We start from the raw sequence: 25397 nt of genomic DNA, 5'->3' as shown, positions 1-25397 counted from the left end.
AACTGGCTCACAGGGTCCACGTTTTCATCTCCTTCGTCTAAGGGCAGCCAGGAAGTAACCACATGGAGACCATTCCCAGGAGATGGGTAAAAACACTGAGATTTTTTCACACTGGGCCCCTTCAATTGTTTTGTTTTATTTTGTGTTTTGGAAATCTACCTCTACAGGTACCTGCTTTCTTCCACTGTGCGCTGAGAGCTACACAACACACGTGGTGCCTCTGCGCACTGCCCCTGGGCCCCTCAGACCTCAATGGAAGTTTGTGTCGACCCCAGGCTGGGAGCTCCTCACGGGCAACAGGAGGGACTGCTTCTCCTTCCAGTCCCGCAGGGCCCAGCCCAGTGCTTTGAATGGGACTCACAAAGATTTGGGGAAGCTCAACGACACTGGAGCCCTGTGCCCCTCACCTCCACCCCAAAGATTTCCAATTTTCCTTTTAATTTTTTTGTAAAGCTGTCTTATGAGGTCTGTGTCTTTAGTGTGACCTACCTCACCTCCTTTTTGTAGCCAGGCAGGGGAAAAAATAAACAAATAAATGAAAAACAGCTCCCCCCCACGCCTAGGAGTACTTGTGTAAGGCTTTGTCAGCTCCGCTTCCAGAAAACCCACCCTAACAGAGACTGAGCTAAGACACAACAGTTTGGGAGCTTGGCAGGTTCCTGTTTTTTTTTTTTTTTTTTAAACCTAGATAAGCCTGGGTGCCTCCAGTAAATTCCCCTTTGATTGGTATGTTTCATCAGTTGAACTCTAATTGGTGCAAACAGGTAATTTGGAGATTACAAGATTTATTCTTCTATAACAGTGATTACTGATTGCTAATGATGGTGCTGATTTTTAGGTGTTTAAAACCTTGACAGTTACAATACTCGTGTGATTTACTGCGACGTCTTAGAGGCAGCCTCCTCGGGATCCCTGAGGACAGAGGCTATGTCCTCTGTGAGCTCTGCCCAGGGCCCCATGGGCGTATGTGTGTGTGAGAATAAGTGCTTATTAATATTAATAATAATAATAATGACCGCAGACTATAAAGCATCTATCCAGAACACTGAGTCACTCAATGCATTTGTAATTTCGTGGATTTTAAAGTGTACACCTTCTCTTTCCAATGCCTAATTCAATGAGGTGTCGGGATTATTAGCTCTAGAAATAATTGGCCTTCAAGGTGCATCATAAAAGGACGAAGTCATAAACTCTCCTCCCTGACATTTGGAGAGATGCTGGTTTGCAAGCGCTCCGAGGAGCCAGACCGGCCAACTAGCTGCCTTCCTGCCACCCCAGGGAGAGGAGCCCGACAAGGCCGCCCTGGCCCCGAGCCAGCTCAGGAGTGGGGCACCGCCTTTGGGCGCTCTCCCTTGTCACCCTGTGCTAGCAGGCCAGGCGCTGACATGTCACAATGTCAGTGTGTGAAGCGAATGGCAAGTGGCAGGGCCCACACGGAAAAGGTGCCTCCCCCCGGGGGCCCTGGTGCAGGGTGTGGGCACCCGGTCCTACCAGGATTCAGCTGGGCCTCAAGCACACTTGCCATCAGGCGCGGGTGGGGGGCCCCCAAAGTGAGAAACTCAGGCTAACTAATTCAGAAACATGTACCAGTTACCACGGGGTCGGGTGCTGTACCCCGAACACAATAGCAACTCTTCAACCTCAGCATCTAGTCCTTTTTCTTCTGGTCAAGACTGTGAGCCACCTCCCGTTTCCTGTCTCTAAGCCTTGATGCAAGCAGTTGGCTCCATGGGGTGCACTGCACCTGCGGGGCCTTCTCCCTGGGCCAGGCCATCTCGGTGCCACGGTCCCCACTACTCCCTCCCTTCTGCCCCCCAAGCCTGGGGGACGCCACCCTTCTCCTAACTCCCTTAGCATTCTGCTGGCACCCCGACGTGCTGGGCACGTGTCTTCCGTGCAGTGCCGGTTACCTGGGCATGGGTGCCCTCCAGCTTGTGAGAAAGCCAGACGCTTTGAGGGCCTCCTTCCATGCCCAGCATCCTCCCTGATATGCAGCTTGTACTTCAGGAGGCTATTTGACACAGTCTAAAGCTTTCCTCTGGGTGTGTGGAGTCCTACAGCTTTAAGGTGGAGATGGACCACTGAGGAAGGCTCTCCGCCCCCTTCACTTCAGGGACGAAGAACCAAAGGCTCAAGTGGGTAGGAAGAGTCACCCCCGAAGACCTTTGGTCAATGGCAATGTAAGAAGACGTGTTAGCTAGGAAGTCCTAAGAAAGAGTATACCCAGTCACCTGTAAGTAAAAAAAAAAAAAAAAAAATTCTCCTAGACCTTTTGCTCTCAGAAAAGAGAAGATCTTCTGATTAAACCCAACATTCACAGCCACCCAGGTGTCATGGCCAACAGTTTGTGACGTGAACACGGGCACCGCCGTTTGGTATCTCATATTTGAGGCCCACCCTTGCATAGCCTTTACGACACTCAAACATGCCATATGGTCCTTCTAACCATTTTTAATGGAGGGATTACTTCCATTTCACTATGAGAAAACTTCAGTGACAGGATTTGCCCAAGGTCACACAATGCATGGGAGAGCTGGGCTTTGAACCCAGAATTTTATTTCAAGTCCAGTATTTGTGTTCTTTGTCCCAGAGCTGTCCCTCCCAGCTCTGCTCCATGGAAACAAAGTCTTAGTACCTCTCTTTGGCCTGGAGCTTCTGGAGACATGGGCTTTTCAGCAGGCTTTATCTTTGACCTCCTTCACGTGGCCCTAGAGCATGTCCATCAGATTGTTCCTAATCTGCCTGTAAGAGTCTCTAAGAGGCTGCATATGTGAGGCTTTCGGGGTATCAGATGGAATCGGGGGCTAGGCTTTGGCCAGGGGTGACATCAAATACCTTGCCCCTTAGACCAAATTCTAATCTGCCACAGTGTATCTTTTCCTGAAAAATTGGGGAAAGTTTGCTCTCGAGGAGGAGGGGGGTGCTCCCATCGCCAACAGCGTGAAGTTACCATATAATTCATCTCTGTTTGAGGTAGAAGAGAGACGTGGGACCACGTTTGGCCCACTCCCCACATCTTGCATACCTCTCCCCCAATGCAGAAGGGAACCAGGTTACAAACTACGCTGTTTGACTCTGGCTTTTGTTACAAGGGGCATGGTGATTTTGAAGCAGAAAGAAGTAAATCCAGCTGTGGGCTGGAGTGGACAAAATTGCATGGGTGAGATCCCAAAGACTCTTCTAACAGATTGGCCACATGGTCACCCTTTGGGGGTTTTCTGATCAGGGTCGAGCAGGCAGTTGACAATGTGCTAACCCCCGCCAAGCAGGGGAAGCGGCAGGGACCGGGCCACCTTATTAGCTCTTCTTCCTCTCTGGTCCTCACTGATCCATGTTGACTTTGGGAACTTTATTTGGTCATTGCATAAGTCTCTCTTACTTTCTGTCCCTGAAGGACTTTGAAAACAGAGTTTGCTCCCAAGGCTATGAAAACAAAACCAACCATGACCGCAGAGCATCCTTCTCTCTAAAGTTTCTCAGGTGGTTGCTCCCTTTTCGTATCAAAATCCACAGCTCCCTTTTCTCTCTCCCGCCCTCCCCCTGGTAGAGGCTTTGATGCAATCAGCAGCACCTCAACATGATTTTGAGCAATCCCCACTCACACGCACACCCGGAGTCTTGCTTAAATATGACATGAGTCATCACTTCACTTTGGTTATCAGCCGACTTCAAGGATCCCAAGAGAAGCTTGGTCTGATAGTCCTTAAGGTGAGGAGGAGTCTGGGTTTGCTGATTAGAAGTGAGAGCCCAGTAGAACTTCCCAGATGAGCAGCTGGGCATCAGCCCAGGGAGCTTATCCCCGACTTTGCCGCTGTGTGGCCTTGGGTATTCAAGGGCTTGGCTGCCAGAGACATGTGCCAACCTCTGCCATCCTGGTGGCATGGAATAGCAAAGAGGGCTTTGGGCTAGATGACCTCATGAATCTATTCCCCCCTCCTCCTGCCGCTGCGCCTTCCCGTGACATCATAATGGTAGCCGTGGGTGGGCCCCCAGAGCATATTCCAGTTTGAAGGAAAGACTCTCACAAGCCGGGGCTGGGTCAGTGACACCCACCCAGATGCAGTCTTCGCAGAGGAGACAGGCCAGGGGCCCGGGACCCACAAGGGCACCTTGAGATGTGCAGCGTGTCTTTCCTGCATCAAGAGGAACAGCCTTAGTGAGGACATGCCTTGGCAGAGAACAGGAGGACCTCACACTGCAGATGCAGTATCTCCCTCAGCATCAAACGGTACCAGCAGGCACAGGCCCCAAACTCCAGACTCTACTTATCTACTGAGCCAACCCCTGAGGCCATGACAAATCCTCCCCAAAGCTCAGTGAGCTCACAAGCTAAAGCTGCCAACTATCCAGGGAGCCCACCATGGGGATGTCGGGGCCTAAGGTAGAAAGCGCAGGCTCTGTACACCCTCACCTTGGAGTATTTCCTCTGAGACTATGGGAGAAAGATGGGGCATATTCCTGAGGCCAACCAGAACCCATCCATCTTGCACCCTGAGCACACCATGGACCATCTCACAGGACTAAAATCTCCACAGGGGTGTAGAGAGGCATGGGAGGGCACTAATGCCCTCAACAACCTTGTCCCCCCCGCCTCTCCTCCACTTGTCCAGTGATTCAACTCCAGAAGGAAGGTTCTACTCACATAAGCATCATGGAGGTAGCAAGGGGAAAATCACTGCATACGCTTCCTAGGGTTGCCATAACAGCTGGTAGCTTAAAACAACAAATTTACTCCCTCGCATTTACGGACATTAGAAATCCAAACCCAAAGGGACAGGGCCATGCTCCCTCTGAGGGTGGATAGGAAAGGATCTTTCCCTGCCTGTTCTCAGCTTCTGGTAGCTGCTGGCAATCCTTAGCATTCCTTGGCTTATAAATGCATCACTCTGGTCTCTGCCTCTGTTGTCACATCATCTTCATCCCTGTGTGTGTTCACACAGCTTTCTTATAAGAACAGCAGCTGTCAGATTAGGGCCTCCCCTAATCTAGTATGACCTCATCATAACTTAAATCTGCAAAGACTCAATTTCTAAACAAGGCCACATTCTGAGGTTCCAGGGGAACATGAATTTTGGAATGACACTATTCAACCCACTACAGCTACCCCAGCTTGAGGAGCCTATACTGACTGCTAGTCTGTGTCTCACGCACCAAACCCAGCAAATTGGAATAAGCTCCAGGGGCCCATCCAGTCTATCCTTGCTACTCAACAAGAAAGGAAGGAGAGGGTGATAGAGCACACAAGTGGTACTTACTGAGAGAAATAAAACTATTTTAACTAAAAAAAAAAAATGGAGTTGAACATGCAGGCTGAAGGAGAGGAGAAGGGGGAAGAAGTGATGGGCAGGAGGAGCATCTGAGCCCAGAAGCCCGGCCAGCCTGGAAGCATGTTCGGCGGGCCTGGCCAGCACACGGAGCAGTGGAGCGAGAGCTGAACTAGAAAGACTAGTGAGGGTTGGATCACAGCAGAACTTGCCAGCCACACTTAGAAGCTTCAAACCTATTTGAGAACCAACTGGGAGCCACTGAAGGGTGTTAAGCAGAGGAGGGAGTGATATTTCCCACATGTGGAGGTGGCAATTGCATGGCGAGTGGGTTAGAGCAGAGTGGGGATGGTACATGGGATATGTGGTAAGTCATTTATCACAGATAATAGGTAAAGGCCAAAGAGGATTTATTTATTTTCATAAATTACAGTGGATCCAAGATTGTGCTCACAATAGCACCACTCATTCGCTTGCATTCTGGTTGCTTTATGGTACACCAGGTGCTCACACCTAACAGCAGGAAGTGCCAACATCACCCCTCTTGGGGTGATGGCATCATCAGTCAAAAAAAGGTTAAGGACCCTGCAGTAGATGAGTGAAAGAACATGATCAACTATAGCCCTGCAGAAAGCCAGGAAACAAATGAGAAAGATTTAAGACCAACAGTTTTCAAATCTTTAGCCACTCAAAGTTCTTCAAACAATATGCACAACAGATAAGCACATAATTGCTCTGTTTAAATTATGGATGAGAAGCTCCTCATCCTGCCTGCTTAATATCCTCTTCCATTCCAACTTCAGAAGGCTCCAAAAGGACGAGTAAAACAGTTTGGAAGCCACTGGCCTCGACCATGTGAGAGGGTGGCAATAAGCATCTTAAGAGGAGGTGAGATAATACAGAAAGCTAGGAATTGACTTCTCAGTTGCAGGGTAGGAACGGGCGGAAGGGGTGTACCTAATGGAACATTCTTAGACAAGTTGCTGAAATTCCAGGTTTCTGGTCTGAGGAAGGAGGAGGGAGATCGGGGAAACAGGTTTGGGAGAAAGAGGAAGGCTTCCACATGCCCAACTGCAAGTGTGTGGGGGACACATACCCAGGAAGCCGGGGATATGTGGCAGAGGGAGCTGGAGAGAGCAGTCCCACCTGGAGACATGGAGGGATAGTTCATCAATATTCAGTGATAACTGGAGTCCGGCGGGGGGGGGGGGGGGGGAGCCATCTAGAAAGACTTTAAAAAGAAGAAACAGAACGTGTTATGATAAAAGAAAAGGAGAGAACCTAGGATAGGATCTTGATGAACACCAACATTTAACCGGTGCTCAGAGAGGTTGGGAGGCTAAGCAGGGTCATGATGTCTTGGGAGCAAAGAAGGAAGGGAAAGAAGGGTAATCCGCACGCATTCTCTGCTCTCAAGACACTGAGATGATACTCACAGTCTCAGATCATCACAAAGATTTATTGTAGAGGGACGCCTGGGTGGCTCAGAGGTTGAGTGCCTGCCTTTGGCCCAGGGCGTGATCCCGGGGTCCCTGCGTGGAGCCTGTTTCTCTCTCTGCTTCTCTCTCTGCCTATGTCTCTGCCTCTGTGTGTGTGTGTATTTCTCATGAATAAATAAATAAATAAAATCTTAAAAAAAAAGATTTATCGTGGAGAGAGGGGGAAACCTAACTATCTCTTCAATTCAACTGAATTCAGGGATAGGGATTTTCTCCTTCACAAATACATCCTGTGCTTAACAGAGGCCCTGGAATGTAAGTGCTTTATAAATATTTGTTGAATGAGTGAGTTAATTAATGAATCTTTAAGAACTATTTGGGGAAAGCATTACAAAAGCTTTAAGAGCTGCGCAGAAGCATTGAGAGGATCAGGGTAAACTTGAGGACCATCTGGAATGTTCCCCAGGAGAAGAAACACACCAAGCTGTGTGCTGGCTCCCAGAAGACCCACACAGGGCAAGATTTAGGGAAGAACAATAGAAGCAAAGGGAAGCTACCCCGAGTGGCCTCCATGGCCCGGGAACACAGGCAGACAACACTATGTGGAATGGAGACAAACAGCCAAGAGGAAATGGAAATTATGGGATGTGCTTAAGGAAACCTAAGGTAATAAAAATAGAAATCTGGATTTAGGTTCTCACTGTATTATTGAAACTATGCTTGAGAAGTGGGGCAGACAGCCCTGGGGGGAATAATGCCAAATCAGCAGCATAGCTGCCTTGCCCTTAGAAACCAGGCTCCCTTTCACTCCTTCTTTTTCTAAGTAAAATCCAAGCTCCAGCATTTGGTTTGCTTCTGAGCAACCAAATGAAGCAGCAGATCTAGGACCATGGAGGGCAAAGCTCCCTGAAAAGGAACTTTGTCCAGAGTCTACCTACTTTGGCAGCCCCTGTGATGCTCAACAGGAAGAATACCCTCTACTGAGCAGAAAGGCTTATTTTTCTCCTTGAAAAGGAAGTCATCAGTTTACCTTTAATATTATGGTAAATAGAAAAGAACAGAAATTCACACTCTGCAATTAGCTAGGTAGCACCCTATGTATAACTCAAAAGGTAAGGGTAGCATTAAGGGGTGCTCCTGCTTGGGAGGACAAGGAATCTCAGTTTCTGCAAATAACATGTTGACCAAGAACACAGCTAGGTTGTAGGTTGTCCCTACAACCCAATAAAGAGGCTAGAATGGAGGACAGGTGGGAGCTAAAATATGTGTATACATTTTTCTTCTGTGATATGGACTCTAGTGGACACTGGAGATCTTTCCTTTGGCCACACATCTTCAGAGACTTCTGGGCACAGTGTGCTGAAAGTCGGCCTTTCCAGCACGACTTCCAAATGGTCTCAGCATGAATTGGAGTGTTCTGATCACATATTTCTTGGCTTCTTTTCAGTGTTTTATCACCTCGCTTGGTTTTAGAAAATGTTTTTCCACCCACTGGATGGCTACAGCCAAACTCTGATTTAGATGAGAACTTAGAAAGGGAAGTGGCCTCAAAGCTCCTGAAGAATGGAAGGGCACAGAAGTACATCATGAAGGAAATAGAAGGAAAATGGGATGGGCAGAGAGATGGTCTGGAAGGATACTAAGGTTTTAAATGTGGCTATACCTAGGGTAAGGAATGTTCTAATTTTCCCCTTGTGACTTAGCTTTATTGGCCTTTTCCATTTTTTCTCTGAGGAACTGTTATACTTTTAAATATAAAAAAATAAAAGTTATATTGTAACAAAAAGTCAAATTAGGATCTAGTTAATGTTTAACATGCTTTTTTTTTAAATGGTGTTTTTTTTTTAAGATTATTTATTTACTTAAAGGCGAGAAAGAGAATGAGCAGTAGGGAGGAGCAGAGGAAGAAGCAGCAGCAGACTCCCAACTGAGCAGGGAGCCCAAAGTGGGGCTCAATCCCAGGACCCCAAGATCATGACCTGAGCTGAAGGCTGATGATTAATCAGCTGAGCCACCCAGGTGCCTCTTTTTTAAAAAAAAGTTTTTACTGTAGTAAAATATAGAGATTTTACCATTTTAATCATTGTGAAGGGTACAATTCAGTGGCATTAAGTACATTCCCAGTGTTGTACAGGGATCACCACCATCCATTTCCAGAAATTTCTCATCATCCCAGACAGAGACTCTGTACCCACTAGACAGTAACTTCCCATTTCCCCCTCCTTCCACTGGAAACCTCTATCCTACTGTCTCTAGGATTTGCCTGTTCCAAGTACCTCCTATAGGTGGGATCATACAATACTTATCAATTTGTATTTGACTTATTTCACTTGGCATAATGTTTTCAAGGTTCATGCGTGTTGTAGCATGTGTCAGAATGTCATTCCTTTTTAAAGCTGAATGGTGTTCTATTATGAGCCTGTAACACATGTACCCTCTGTTGCTGGTTGTCTTCGATGTCATTTGAGCTGTCTCCACCTTTTGACTGTTGTGAATAATGTTGCTATGAACATCAGTGTGCAAGTAACTGTTCAAGTCTTTGCGTTCAATTCTTTTGGGTATATACCTAAAAATGAAATGGCTAGGTCACGTGGTAACTCTCTATTTAATTTTGGGGGGAACCTCCATAATGTTTTCCACAACAGCTGCACTATTTTCTATTTCCACTGGTTTCTAACTTCTCGACATCCTCATCAACATTGGTTATTTCCCCCTTTTTGTATTATAGCCATCCTAATTTGTGTGAAGTGCAATCTCATTATGGTTTTGATTTGCATTTCCCTGATTAAGATGTTGAGCATCTTTTCTTGTGCTTGTTGGCCATTTATATGTCTTGTTTGAAGAAATGTCTATTCAAGTCCTTTGCCCACGTTTGAAGTAGATTTTTTCATTGTTGTTGAGTTGTAGGAGTTCTTTATATATTCTGGATATTAATCACATCTATGATCTGCAAATATTTTCTCACATTCCCATAGGTTGTCTTTTTGTCTTTTCGTACTCTCAAAAGCATTCTTTAACAGACAAAAACTTTTCAGTTTTGGTGAAGCCCAGTTTGTCTGGTTTTTGCTTTGTTGCTATGCTTTTGGTCCTGTATCCAAGAAATCATCGCCAAATCCAATGTTATAAAAGTTTTCCTCTGGGGTTTCGTCAAAATGTTCTATAGTTCTAGGTCTTATACTTAGGTCTCTAGCCCATTTTGAGTTAATTTTGCATATGGCATAAGGTAAGGATATGACTTCATTCTTTTGCAGTGGCTGTCCAGTTTTCCCAGCACCATTTGTTGAACCGACCGTGCTTTCCCCACTGGATGGTCTTGGAACCCTTATCAAAGTCTTACATGCTTTTTATACATATTTTTAAGATTTTGCTTATTTATTCATGAAAGACACACAGAGAGAGGCAGACACACAGGCAGAGGGAGAAGCAGGCTCCCTGTGGGACTCGATCTCAGGACCCCCGGGTCACAACCTGAGCCAAAAGCAGACACTTAACCACTGAGCCACCCAGGCATCCCCTTACATGCTTTTTATACTCTGAGAGACAATGGATTTTAATGTACTCTTCTGAACAAATGTGAAAATAAAGTGGCAATACTTGACACTTGTATAAATGGGGGTGATACTATAATCCTATAGTATACAGTGCTTTATGAATGAGCCACTGCTAACAACCCTATGGTGTTATATCACCATGAACATCATATCATAGGGTGGTTTCTATCCACTATTTCTTGTGATTCCCACCTTACCCCTGTGAGGTAAGCAGGACAGTAATAAATAGTCTCATTATAGAGATAAGCAAAGTTAGGTTCAGAAGGTAGCAAGGAAGCAGCAGAGCGAAGTAAGTGTTTTTTTTTTTTTTTTTTTTTTCACCATCCTACAAAAGTGACAGTACTGGAAACAGCACAACTTTTACACTGAGATCTGGTTCCAATGTCCCTTTTACCAAGAAACTGGTCTGTCTTCTTCACTCATCCTGACATGGAGATGGTTTACTGCTCTCTACCTTGCACACAGAGGAAAACAAAGCTAACAAGAGGGTGCAAGGTCCATGCAGAGCAAACCCAGAAAGCAGGGCAAGGACCAAGAACAGATGCAGAACTACCACCGTCTCATCAGGACATCTCTTCAATAATTTTAAAGCCTTAGATGCGAAATAGCAAATCAATGCACAACACCTCCTGGTCAGATAGTCCAACTAAAGCACAAAGGATCTGAACAGCTGCAGGGACAGAGAGCTGGTTCTATCAGGCCAGGCTTCGGGGAAGAGAAATAGCTGAGCTGGAACTGATGGAAAGATGGCTCTTTAGGTTCATGTAGGAGACAGTTACATGTTCCCGGAAATGAAAGCTACCAGCTACCTACCATGGACAAGGTGCATCAGGACAAGCGCAGATAGAGAGAGAGTAGATTCAAAACGGAGCAAAGATAGGAAGCAAGGAAGGAGTACATTAAGGCAGCCATGTGAAGTGCCTTAAGAGTCTCACATGAACCTTCTGTAAAGAAGGCTGCGCTTTCCACCAAGGCGAGATCCTGAAAGTTCATCCCTAACAATGTCCCCTTGGTTACCCTCCCTCCATCCAAAGCCTGCCTGGTGGGTTTCATCTCTCGGTACTGAGCGCTCAATATGCAAAACCTCTTCTAGATCTTCAAGCTCTAAAAGGAAACACAGCCTGCCTGATATAATAATGGGATGGATGGTGAGGCTATAAATTTATTTGGATTTACGATCTGGCTCTCTCCCTTCCCTCCATCTGTGCCAAACCATCCGGGGACGCTCCTGATTAATCATCTGTGGAAAAAGTACATTACTGCAAGGTGCATGTTCTCACTCAAGTGCTTTCAACAAGACCCTGGGCAGTTAGTGCAGAGGCTTTCAGGAAAGGAGCTGCTCAGGGGGCATTGAATATTTGGCCTTTCCTGTACCTCACTGCTGTCTAAAACCGGAATGGAAAGAAATACCTTCAGGGTCAGGGAGGATTGGAAAGCCATGCAGGCTTGTGGCAAGTCTAAGCCCCAGTACGAGACTGGGCAGCTGTCAATGGAGCCACCTGAACAGGTGATGCTGGGGGCAGGATGTCAGCTAGTTGGTCCCAGGAGATGTTAGCCAGCCACAGGAGGCAGCGGGATACAGCGGGATGAGGCAGGCTTTGGAGAAAGACTGTCCAGATTCTGGTTCTGCCATTCAGTGTGTGGGCCTGAGCAAGGCCTCGGAGTTTCAGGTTCCTTTACCAAAAATGGAGAGAGCCTCTGCCATAGCGATCGGTTGTGGTAGTGAGTTTCTAAAACGGCTCCCAAAGAGCCCAACCTGTAGGTGCTCACGCCCTGGGGTAACGTTCTTCTCTTGAGCAGAAGCTGTACCAAGTGACTTGACTCTAATGAAGAGACTATGGGAGAAGTGATGGCATGTGGCTTCTGAGATCAGGTCACAGTTAGGTCTTGCTTGCCTCCCCTCCCTGGCTCTTCCCCCTTGTGTGGGCTGCCCTGCGGAGCTGTGCACAGGACAAGGAACGGAGGGCGGCCAAGAATCCTGCCAACAACCCTATCCATGAACTTGGAAGCAGTCCCCTCTCCAAGTCAAGCCTTAGTATGACTACAGTCTGGCCAACCTCTAACCAGAGCTTGTGAGACACCTGAGCTGGAGGCCTCAGGGAAGCCACCTGCAGATTCCCAACCAGAAACTAGGAGGGAATAAGTTATGGCTTCAGACCACTGAATGGGGGTGGGGGGTAGCTCGTTATGCGGCAATAGATAGCCAATGCCATGGAACGGAGGGTTTAATAAGGGACCACGTACAACAGCCAGTCCATAAGTGGTAGCTATTATCCTCAGCGTGAGATGGACTAATTGCCTTCCGATCCATTTGTAGCAAAGATGGTGGTAGGAAGATTGGGGGATGGAGGAAGGGGAGGGGGATGGCATTTTCCAGGAAATCATGAACTAAGCAGAAACTAAAAAGAGAAATTGAGCCAAATGCCAACTATCTTGTGACATGTGATCATCTCCCTTCTCCATGGTCCCAAAATATTTCATTTGTGCCATGATTATAGCACCAGCACGGCTGGCCCTGTGTCAAGCCGTCGCCCCTTCTTCCTCAACCTGTCCTCAAAGATAGGGACCCAGCCTGGTGCTGCTGAATCCATCAGCATGCCAAACACTGTACTTTGCAAATAATGATGAGAAGAGCCCATAATTGTCCTTCCTTCCTTCCTTCTGTTTGTTTGTTTGTTTATTTATTTAAGAGAGAAAATGAGCAAGTGAGAGAAAGAGAGAGAGCACAAGCAGGGGAGCGGCAGGCAGAGGCAGAGGGAGAAGCAGACTTCCTGCTGAGCAGAGACCCCAATGTGGGGCTCCACCCCAGGACCCTGAGATCATGACCTGAGTCGAAAGCAGATGCTCAACCAGCTGAGCCACCCAGGCACCCCTTCTTCCTGTTTTTAAAAATTATTATTCTGGTAAGCTCTACTTCCCATTCTTTTCTTATTCAAATTCTCCTTGTCTTTCAAAGTGTAGTTCACAGATGTCTATCCCTGCACAGTCTCCCCAACTTCTAGCTCTTTCTTCCGCAATAGTCACTCTGTCCGGGATTCTCCTAACAAACTATTTGTTCCTCTAGCTCTTTGCTAGAACCTGTGTGTTGTCACTGTCTCTCCCTCTAGACAGCAGCCTCCAGGCTCGCAGGGGCAGTCTGTCCCTTCACCCTCTCAAGCTGAGTGCCCACCCCAGGCTTGCAGTGGGTTCTCAGAACCAGTAACCCAAGGGATAAACTATTCCAAACAATTCTCTGAGATTTGAATAAACAAACAAACAAAACAAGATGTTGGGGGGGGCAAGTCAGAAGGGAGGTCACAAATTGAAACAGACTTTTCCCAAGCCACAGGGGGGCCACAAGTACCCTCCAACCCAACCAGGTTTATCAGAGCTGGTGGGATCTCACAGGTTTGTTTCCTAAGCAGGATCTGATGCCAGCTGTGGATCCCTGCTGACATTGTCTCCAGGACAAAGAAAATGGAGCTGTGAACACCACCCACCATGAGAGAAAGAGCAGGTAAGAGGAGGCAGACAGATATAGTTAGAAACATAGCTCAAGGGGCGCCTGGGTGGCTCAGTCGGTCAAGCCTCTGCCTTTGGTTCTGGTCATGATCCCGGGGTCCCAGGATCAAACCCTGCATTGGGCTACTTGCTTAGCAGGGAGTCTGCTTCTTCCTCTGACCCTCCCCCCTCTCGTTTTCTCTCTCATTCTCTCTCTTTCAAATAAATAAAATCTTAAAAAAAAAAAAAAAAAGAAAAGAAACATAACTCAAGAGGGTACAATAAACAAGCACCCCAGGAATTCATGGTCCACAGTGAAGGCTAACCCATGCTCCTCTAGCCCCTCCCGGCTCCAGCACATCATGGATCAGGACCAGATCTAACAGGGATTCACCTCCACACAGAACTCGGTTCTGGGCTAAACAGGACCAAACAATCTGGTGATTTCTATCTCCCTTCTTGGGCAGGGGAAGCCCAAGATACCATAAACAGAAGAGGAATGGGAGTGCCAGTGACACTGTGACAAAATTAGGCTTTTAATGAAGATGAAGCAGGGTGATAACTCCCACAAATCACACTGGGTAAGAGAATGCCAGTCTCCTTGGCAACCCCTCCTCCTTAGAGGCAACCTCAACTCAAGTATGGCCAAGCCCCAGGCTGAGGGGAAACCAGGTCCCTTCACTCCTGGGGGTCCCCAGGTCCTGAGCACAGGGCCTGGGCCTCCCTGGAGGCACCAAGTGAGTCATAGGCAGGTCTGAGTCTGGGTCTCACTGATTCAGATGCCCTCATCTCAAAGGCACTGGTCAGCATCCATTTGCACTAATAACTCATCAGAATAATCCACCCAGGCTAGAGATTGGCCAGCTCCTGCCCACCTGGTAGTGATTAGTCAGCACCCACCTGTTGGGCAATAGTTGGTTAGCACTGACCATCCAGTGCTGTCCCTTTGCAGCCCTGTGAATTAGGTAATTACAATTGTCAAGGAGGCCTGAGCCTGGAAGAATGGAAAAAAGATGGAATAAGAGAGGAAAGGAACATCCTTCCCATACTTAACAATTTATAGGGTATTTTAATATGGTTTCTTTCTTTTGATCTTCCCCATAACACTGGGGGCTAGGTACAGTCGGCCCACTTTTACAGAGGTATTCATTCATTTCTTTCACAGACATTTTGGGAGCACCTATTCTGGGCCCAACTCTTGGGATGCTCTGTGGATACAGAGAAAAATAAAATGCAGCTCTTGCTCTCAAAGAGTACAACTCCAAGAGAGAAAAGCAGACATCATCATGCTTGTCCTAATAACAGCTAATATGTCTGAGCTCTTCTATATGCCAGGTACCACCTGAGCACCTCATTAGTAATAACTCATTTAATCCTCACAACAGTTTTATGAAGTAGGCATGGCAATCATCCTTATTTTACTGATAATAAAACTGAGGTCCGGAAAGGTTAACTACCTTCCCCATTCTCTCAGCTAGTAAATGTCAGAGGCAGGATTTGAACCCAAGCAGTCTGTTTGTCAAGTCTACACCTTTAGGCACTCCAGAAAATCAAGCCCAATATGACATGTTAAGTAGCAACTTAGAAATGCCCACCTTGCTATTGTGGTGAAGAGGAATGAGTAAGGCAGAGAATCATTTAAACAGGGCTCTCCCAGAGTCCCAAAGGCCCACATCATGGTATATTAAAATCAATATATAAATTCAAAGTTACAGAATTCTGGTATATTTGAGGTGTTTGTACTTAACATCTGATTGTAATGCATTTGTGATATAATGCAATGTGCTTACCACAAGATAATTCCAAGATTATGAAAACATATTGACTCATTGTGCATTTCAGGTAGGACAGTCCAAGCAGACAAGGCTGCATGACAAACATGATCCTCTTTCGGTTCAGTCGATGTATTGCTGCCGTTGGATGGAAGTTTTCACTCAGAGTTAAGGTCAATAATTGAAATTTGTTGCTCCCTTCTGATGGAGGGTCTGGGAGCCAAATGGGGGTCTCCTGTGACTGGCCTTGACTTTCAACAATGTTTTAAAGCCAGCCAGGCAGTGCAGTTGGTGCCTAAAGAGGACATTCTACAGCTATATTATATGGGTTTGAGACTCAGTTCTGTAGCCTACTAGTTGTGTGAACTTGGGCAAATTACTTAAATGATCTTTGCCTCAGTTTCCCCATCCATAAAATAAGGATAACCTAGCTCCTAGTTTGGCTGTGAGTATTAAATACATAACCTATGCAAAGTGCTTAAAAGCACACCTGGCATATAGCAAGTCCTCAATAAGTGTGAAGCATCATTACCTCAAAGAAAGAGCAGGGACTTCTAGTGTACAAAGAGTAAATATGAATTCTAGTTGAAAGAACCGGTGTATACAAAGGCACAGGGGTGTGAAATTCAAAAAACATTATGGAAATTGAAAATGACTCCATGTGAAGGAGGGAGACCCAGGCTCGGATGGGGAAAAGCCTTGTACACCAGGGTAAGGAATTAGAGTGAAGACTCTAGAAGACGGGGCCACTGGTGGATGAGGAGCCTGATCAGAAGGTTCCGAGGCTCAGAATTCTAAGTGACTCACTTAGGCAGGACATGGAAGAGTGGGAACTCAAAGATTGATCTGCTGCTGCTTTGAAATTCCATGTTCTCTTCTTTCCACAAGAATGAACTTGCATATCCAATCCCCAGCCCCACCCCCACAACCATTTCATCCATCTTCAGGTGTGGCCCTGCTGGTTTTCCCCAGAAAGCCACTCCTCCTCAATTCTCAGTTCATTGGGCTCAGGTGTCATCACCACCTCCACTGTAGGGGGGACTCAGGCCCTGCCAATCACAGCATCGAACCCCCAGAAATCATCTGGCCACCATTATCATCATCATCACCCACAATTTTTTGAGCACTTAGCTGTGCCAGGCATTGCTCTAAAAGATTCCCATGCTTTATCTCATTTAAACTTCTAACCAACCCTTGGTAGTAAAGCACTAGTACCTTTTTTAAAATTAGGAAACCAAAGACATTCTAAATCCAAAGTCCATTTGCTTAACTACCCCATTACTCTGCCTCCTGCCCATTGGTCTGGAGGGAGACTGGCATCTCCCCAAAAGGCAGCTTGGGAGAACCACTGGAAGAAGCTACTCTCTTATTTTCCTGAGTTACTCAATCGCATTGAAAATAAATACAGAAATCAGACCCACAAAATCTTTCTAAATTGACCTGAGCCTCAAATGAGTGCTCACTATAGATGTTGAAGAACACATACATTCATTCCTCAAATATCTATTGCCCCTCTTGGGCCAGGTCCCACACATGGCCTTAAAAAATACAAAGATGAACAGGATAAGAGGTCAGCCTTGGGGCAAGGGCACCACGTGGTGGGAAGTCAGATTCCATAATGGCTTGCTCTGGAGTAGCTAGTCCTAACCCTAGCCATGGGACTGTCAGGTATAGGATCTAAGCTCTGGCCTAGCTGTCCCTCAAATCAGTGAAGCCATAGGAAAAGTGTAGGTAGCAGCCACATGGGCAGCATCACCATGTCACGCGCCATGCCACGTGCCTTGAACCCTACTAGGGAGCTGCTCTGATACTTCCTAATTTGTACCAAAAGCACGATACATTGGACTTATAAACTACACTCATTTCTTAAAACTACATACAACTCCATGTTCTACCTAGGAAATTAAGTTTTAATTTGGTGAATTTTTAAAGCCATGCTCCTTCGCAACTGCAAGAGATGAGAAGGGGAGAAAAAAGCGAAAGTAGAAAATCAGATCACCCATCACCCCACCACTCAGAGGCAACCACCTCTTCCACCTCCTTCCAATCCTTTCTATATACATTTTTAACACAGTTGAGATCATACTGTATAATCAATTTTGTATCTCGCTTTTCAGAAATGTGAATTTAAAAGTCAAGCACCCAAGAACCCCGGCTATCTCATCAACACTTCAGATGCCTCAGAAATGCATTGGAATTTTTAAAAATTGATTCTACAAATCTCCCCCTCCACTTCTCTTCTGACCGCGTGGGATTCGCAGCAGAATACACACGATATAGACACATCCCCTGAAGTGTAATAGATTTGAATTGCACACAAGTTGGTGAATGAATGTCTAAATAATTAGGAGGTTAATTAATTTAAAATATAGGAGGATGAGAGAAATTTGAAGCTACAGATTCAATAGAGATCTGCAAGCCTGTTCCGCTAATGAAAACAGAGAGAGGTAAGAGATGGAGACCATAGAACATGGTAACAGAGCCAGCTGCTCCAATGGGCATCAGACTTCCCGGGACCTGTCATCTTGACTGTGTCGTGCTGCTGGCCAAGAGGCCTCCTTGGCATGCAAACACCAGGCAATCCAGTTCAAATTCAGGTTTTGCTGTTTGTTGACTTTGTGACTTTGGGCAGACTAATCTCTGTGAACCCCAGCCTTCTCATCTGCAAACAGGAAATGATGCAAGAATGTCTGCCTTGTAGTATCACATTATGCCCATGTATGTAAAATAATCCAAAAACACAGCAAAATCATAGGAAATGTTAGCTCTTCCTACCTGGAAAGCAGTTATGTCCTAGAGCCGTGGCTTTCTCAAAGTTTTTGACTGTGGCCCACGATAGCAAATCTTTTTGGGATCATCACCCAGAACATACATATATGTTATAGTTATGCACATGTATATATCTACACACATATGTTTGTGTGTGTGTGTGTCTTTCATTAAACATTAATTATCTTTTTTTTTTAAGTAGGTTTCACACCCAGTGTGGAGCCCAACACGGGGCTCAAACTCATGACTGTGAGATCAAGACCTGAGTAGAGATCAAGAGTTGAACACCTAACCGAATGAGCCACCCAGGTGCCCCTAAATGCTAATTATATTTACCCGTGCAGTGCTGGTTGTATTTTCCATCCTACACTATTTCATTTTTTTACAACTCTGGTTGCAACCCACTGAAGTGATTTCATGATTCTCTACTGTCTCAGTTGGCAATCTAAAAAACTCTAGCCTAATGGAAAGCACATAGATTTTGGTATATATAAAAAAAAGTTCCCTGGGATCAGATCTCACCTCTGCCACTTACTGCTTGTGTAAATATAGGAAAGATTTTGTTTGCTTTAAAAAAAAAAAAAAAAAAAAAAGCTGATCTTCAGTTTCCTCACCTACAAAATGAAGACAGTGGCCGTCTTACCGACGTGTATTATACGGCACAGGACTCGGCACTTGGTAGGTACCCCATAAGCTGTAGCTTTTGTAATTGATCTGCTTTGCTATGCAGACAGGACTCTAGAAGAAGCTTGCCCCCATTACCAATGCCTTTGGGAACTCCGAATGCAATTACCTCAGGGCTTTGTCTCAGGGCCTGGTGTGGAAGCAGCTTCTGAGGTCTGTGATACCCTTGCTTAACAGCATGCTTCCAAGTCCTGCTATTTGGATTTGATTTTTTAAAGTACTTCCTTTATTTTAATTCAGACCCCAGGGACCTGGAAAGTACACCACTGCTTTTTCCCAATAAAAATCAGACCAGCAATAAGCATATTGCATTTGAAATGGTGAAGCTGGGCTCGCCTTCAAAGGACACCGCATTAGGACTTGGCTCACCCCCAGCCTGTGTTCCACAGTCGATTTCCCTGGAGGGAACTTGGCCACAGCCTTGCGGCCTGGTGGGCTGAAAGAAACCTTGGCTTCAACTAACTCTTTTGCAACTGGGCGGATGAGACATGAAGGAGAGAGAGAAACTACCCGAGCAACACTGATGGCAAATCAGGACTCACGTGTTACGGCTCAGACTCCATCCTGGAAACCCAGAGCAGGTGGGGAGCATCCCGCCCTCGCGGTCAGCCCCCTGAGCCTCACATAATGAGGGCTCTCCTTCACTCAACAGGCCTTGGTTATCAGAGGCACTTTAATCCCTGGGGAGAACACTTCCAAGGTAGCTATACTTAGAAAAACAATTTTAGTAGTAAAAAAAATGTTTTAAATATGTAGCGTTTACTAGATGCACCCTTTGAATTGCTTTAGACATCTTCACTCATTTAATTTTCATAACCCTGTGAGATAGATCTTATTCTCATTACCTTGATTTTAAGGATTCTAAAATGGAAGCACATGGGGATTAAGTGATTTGCTCAAAGTCTTGTGGACAGAATGTGGCAGATCAGAGATTTGAACCCAGGCTTGAGTCTGTGTCCTTAATGACCATTGCCCCTTGGTAATGACATGAATGGCTAGCCCTTCCTCCGGGCTCACCACCATGAGCCCGGCACTGTTGTAAGCCCTTTACTTGTATTAATTCATTCACTTTCCACCATAACCTTGTGAGGTGGATGTTATTACACCCATTCCCTGTATAGGAGTCTACTCACACCCAGAGCTGTTTTTCCTGTAACCTCTAAGGACATAGAACCTTGAAGGACCCTCCACTCTGAAACAGCACGGGGGTCACAACACCTGAGACAGAAGGGTTCTGTTGGTGGCGGCCTCCCAAGTAAGAGAAGTTACACCTGTTGACCCATTAATCAAACACTCATTTTTCTAAAGACCTACTCCATGCCAAGCACCTGACTGAGTTCTGAGGCCTCAAAGATGTACTCATTCTCTGCCCTCAAGCTGGTGACAATCAGGAAACAAAAATGTTGTTAGCTGCTATTTTTTTTTATTTTTATTTTATTTAAATTCAATTAATTAACATATATTGTATTATTAGTTTTAGAGGTAGAGGTCAGAGATTCATCAGCTGCATATAACACCCAGCGCTCATTACATCAGGTGCCCTGCTTAATGCCCATCACCCAGTTATCTCCTCCCCCACCCATCTCCCCTCCAGTGACCCTCAGTTTGTTTCCTATAGTGAAGAGTCTCTTATGGTTTGTCTCTCTCTCTCTGATTTCATCTCATTTTATTTTCCCCTCCCTTCTCCATGATCCTCTGTTTTGTTTCTTAAATTCCACATATGAGTGAAATCATATGATAGTTGTCTTTCTCTGATTGACTTATTTTGCTTAGCATAATACCCTCTAGTTCATCCATGTTGTTGCAAATGGTAAGATTTTAACTTTTGATGGATGAGTAATATTCTATTGTATATACATATACCACATCTTCTTTATCGATTCATCTGTTGGTGGGTATCTGAGATCCTTCCATAGTTTGGCTAGTGTGGACATTGTCGATAGCTGCCATTTTAAAGCTATTACATTGGGTCAGGCACACTGTCCAGGGCTTCCATACCCAAGATCTTTATCTCCTCTTAACAACACTTACTGGGGTTAGCATTATCACTCCTGAAGTCAAAGTTGGATAAAGCCAGGATTCAAACCTAGGTTTGCCTGACTCCAAAACCCATAGTCCCTATAACTAAATCATATCCAATCTCCACCCAGGGTGGAGAATCAAACTAAGTAGACATCACAATCATCACTCCAACATCTAGCCCACCCATCCTCCATTGTGAAATAGTCTGAGATTTGACTCCACCCTTATCTCCAAGGGTGATTGGTCTAAGTTAATCTGGATCACCTTATCCCCTTCCATGGTGATTGGTTCATATACCAGACTTCAGCCAATCAGCACATGTCACCCACAGGTATGCACAGATTGGTTCAGGTGATCTAATCAGAGAGAAACTCTAGGACTCTCCTTGGTCATTGCGAGGAGGGTTATTCTTTCTTCCTTTGGAAATATAAGCAAGAAAGAGTGAGACACCTGTTCCCTTGGCTTTCATCTTGCAATGGGGAGGAAAGCCAGCCTGAGAGTGGAACCAACACATGGAAGAGTACAGAGGTGAGGGAAAAGCTGAGAAACAGAAGTGGAGCTCTGGAGCCTACACGACCTACCCATTGGTTTCTCATTTATGTGAGTCAAGGGGTCCTCTTTAATGTGCAAGTCAGTTCTCTTGCTTGCAAATGAGAACATCCTAACTAAGGTACACAGTGTTTAGGAGAGGTTGAAGTTTATGAAGCTCAGAGTTATCATTCTAAACTTTTTATATATTTGCCAAGTAAACATGACAAAACTGCCCCCAAATTTGTAAGTGAAAAAAATAGTAAAGTTTTAGCTAATAAAATTCTTTAAAAGAATTTAAAATCTCAAAAACACAATATAAATACAATTAAAGAATATACAACAAACCAGAAAACATTTGAAACCCATTTGAAAAAAAAAAAAAAAGAAACCCATTTGACAATTAAGAAGCCTATATCCATACATTTGTATAAATGAAAATAAGTAGCATCCCTATTGAAAAGAAATGAGCTAAAGACACAAGGAGGTAAAAAAAAAAAAAAAGACACAAGGAGGCATTTCTTAAACTAGAAGAAAGAGAAGTTAATAAACACAAATTTATATCAAGAGTGTCATACCTTGATGTTTCCCTATCAACACAGCAAGGAGTAGAAGGAATAGCAGCACTCAGGATTGGGGAAGGTGGATGAAAACTCACACTCAAACAAGCAACAAACCTAAAAGGCAGCCTACAGAATAGGAGAAGATATTTGCAAATGACATATCTGATAAAGGGTTAGTATCCAAAACATATAAAGGACTTATAAAACTCAACACCCGAAAAACAAATAATCCAATTAAAAATGTCTCAGAAGATACGAACAGACATTTCTCCAAAGAAGACATCCAGACGGCCAGCAGACACATGAGAAGATGCTCAACATCACTGATCATCAGGGACATGCAAATCAAAACTACAGTGAGATTGACCACCTCACACCTGTCAGAATGGCTAAAGTCTACAACACAAGAAACATAGGAGGTGTTGTTGGTGAGGATGCAGAGAAAGGAGAGCCCTTGTGCACTGCTGGTGGGAATGCAAGCTGGTGCAGCCACTCTGGAAAACAGTATGGAGATTCCTCAAAAAGTTAAAAATAGAGCTACCCTATGACCCAGCAATTGCCCTACTGGGTATTTGGCCAAAGAATACAAAAACACCAATTCAAAGGGATACATGCCCCCTTATGTTTATAGCAGCAATTATTTACAATAGCTAAACTGTGGAAGCAGCCCATGTCCATTGACAGACTATATACATATATAATATTATATATATATATATATATATATATAATCTCAATATATCAGACTATCAGTCATAAAAACAAATGAAATCTTGCCATTTGCAATGACATGAATGGAGTAGAGAGTACAATGTTCAGCGAAGTTAGCCTGTTAGAGAAAGACAAATTTGTGATTTCATTCATATGTGGAACTTAAGAAACAAAACAAATGAGCAAAGAGGGGAAAAAGAGAGACAGAGATACAAACCAAGAAACAAACTCTTAGCTATAGAGAATGAACTGTTGGTTACCAGAGGGGGGCGGGGATGAGTGAAATAGGTAACGGGGATTAAGGAGTACGCTTGGGATGAGCACTGGGTGATTAAAATAAAAACTTTAAAAAAATAATAAATAAAAGTAAAATTGTATCTTAAAAAAAAGAAAGAAAAACAAAGAAAAAAGGAAATACTCTCACGCCCTGCTGGATTAAGTGCAAACTGGTATCACCCCTCTGAGGGACAATTTAGCAGTTAAGTGGCATAATTTTTTAAATATACATACCATTTGGTTCCTCCACTTCTCTTCTTAAAATGTTATCTAAGCAAATAATCCAAATAGCATGCAAAGTCACATGTTCAGGGATATTCATTGCAATTGGGGGTGGGGGGTAATGAGAACTGGAAACAATATTCAACAGTAGGTGATTGGTTAAATAAACTCTGGTGGTTTCATATAAATGGAGTCCCATGCGACCAGTTAGAAAGACAATATTGCTATATTTTAAAAAAGTGGATGCTATACTCTTTAGTTATAAAATCAGTTTACAAAAGAAAAAATATATGTATTCTCTATGATACACATATATTAGAGATGGTAAAACATTTGTTATCTATGAGTCTAAAACTAGAAGCATCTAAACACTGAAAGATCTACAATCTTAGAACAGAAGGTTTCATTTTAAAAGGTTTTTTGTTTTTTGTTTTTTTACGATTTTACAATCACCTTTTAAAATCCTCCTGCTGTAATAATGAATGAGCAAGTTACTGGTGCCTGGAGACTGGTGAGTGGCCTGTATGCGACAGGCTAGCTTGGACGGGGCGGAGCAGGTCACCACAGGTAGATGGAAAGAAGCCACTTAGTGTAGTAAGGATCCTGTCTTCTGGGACGAGGGTCCCTTAGCACCCTGTCGAAGGGTCTCCAGATCCAAGTGGCAGGAAATGTGAAAGGAAAGTGTCCCGGGAGCAAGGGGTTACCACGGAAGGGGATTTTCAAAAGAGCTGCGGTTTCTCAAAAGTTGTTACAGAAAATCCTGCTGACAAGTGATTTTTGCCACAACTCCACCCAGAGGTCAGGAAGGATTTCCCAGCAAATAAAAACGTAATGTACATTTTTATCATCATAGGATGTTCTCAAGAATATGTTGCTAATTCTGATTTTTAGTGTGAAAATTCATAAGAACATGCAGTTTTGCATTTACATGACTAAGTAGTAATGTACTTAGTAATGTAATGCGTTATTACAATTTATGTAATTGTTTTTCCATTTTCAGGTAAAAAGAGACATTTTCAGCAGATACAACACGATGGTATTTGCAATCAATACTTCAATACAGTCACAGGACATAATTATATTAAATCAAAAGTTCTTTGCATTTAGTTCTTACCACACAGTGTATACTGTATCTTCCACCCTAATATATTTTTCTATTACCATGTTCCTATGAAGTCAAGAATCTAAATCCTAGAAATATTGTTAATGTAAAATAAGTCAGATTCTGGACCTTCTAGGTATCTGATCAGTGTGTGTGTGTGTGTGTGCGTGTGTGCACGTGTGTAAATATTAGCAGTTTGTGGGTGATTTAAATTATTTTGAATCATGGGTGGTTTAAATTTTTTTTTCTTTTTTGATTTGCCAGCAATTTCTAACCTTTTTGCTTACACTGAGCACACTAGTAGTATACATTTCACTTAACAAACTCAGGTACTTGAGAGATGCTATTTTCTTAATTTTCCTATTAGTGAGTTTAACTCCTAGTCCCAGCTCTATTCCCCTTTGTGGCAGAAGTATAATCATGTTCAAATCAGGTACTGGGGGCTTGCAAACTGTCAAGCCATCAGTAGGCGGGAGGTCTCTGGTTGGCCATTGTCACATCCTGTCCACACTGGTCACTTTTGCACACTCCTTGCCTGGACCACAAGCCCCCCAAGGCCAGCTGTCCCAATGTCTTCCAGATGCCCTGCTGGAGCAAAGGGAATTCTGGGAGGCTCCCTCAGCCCTCCTCCTCTCTCCTGTCTCTCTGCACCAACACCTTGCCAACTGCTCCCCCCCATGCAGGAAAATCCCACAAGACTTGCCTTCCCTAAGCTCTGCCCTGGCAAGGCAATAGCTCTCTATATTCTCGTCTCTCGCAAATCTTACCTAGTGAGGGAGAGGTGTGAGCAGGGGAAAAACCCAAACAAACAAAAGTGACTCTGATCAATCACATATGCTTCTAAATAGCTTTTGGGGTTTTTGTTTTTTATGTGTAACTCCCAGAATTGGACTCATGTTCTCTGGTCATACGTTATGTCACATGTCCTATTACATATACGTTGAGCTATTTAATTTAAATAAATAAACAAGTATATGGACACAGAAAACAGTTCACTCTCACTGAACTTTTATC

General features: G+C 44.5%; 2 long non-coding RNA genes across 13 annotated transcripts in view; one reads left to right on the top strand and one right to left on the bottom strand.

The window, feature by feature from the left end:
• LOC144281839 (uncharacterized) overlaps positions 1-4927 on the bottom strand; it is a 10812-nt gene extending 5885 nt beyond the window's left edge. The window contains exon 1 of the long non-coding RNA XR_013350237.1: positions 1911-4927. This is a non-coding gene — a long non-coding RNA (uncharacterized LOC144281839). The remainder of the gene's footprint in view (positions 1-1910) is intronic.
• LOC144281838 (uncharacterized) lies at positions 3979-25397 on the top strand. 12 transcript variants are annotated; one of them, XR_013350233.1, is made up of 8 exons: positions 3983-5631; positions 6068-6152; positions 12945-13157; positions 13659-13750; positions 14227-14315; positions 15577-15679; positions 17624-17953; positions 18478-25397. It is a non-coding gene; the product is annotated as an uncharacterized LOC144281838 (long non-coding RNA). The 12 variants fall into 12 exon arrangements; XR_013350226.1 differs by having other exon boundaries at positions 14202-14315; XR_013350235.1 differs by having other exon boundaries at positions 13656-13750; positions 14202-14315.

This window comes from Canis aureus, chromosome 13 (assembly GCF_053574225.1).
Source record: "Canis aureus isolate CA01 chromosome 13, VMU_Caureus_v.1.0, whole genome shotgun sequence".
NCBI classification, from domain to species: domain Eukaryota; kingdom Metazoa; phylum Chordata; class Mammalia; order Carnivora; family Canidae; genus Canis; species Canis aureus.
The sequence above is the reverse complement of the archived record's forward strand: the minus strand, read 5'-3'. Positions and strand labels throughout refer to the sequence as shown.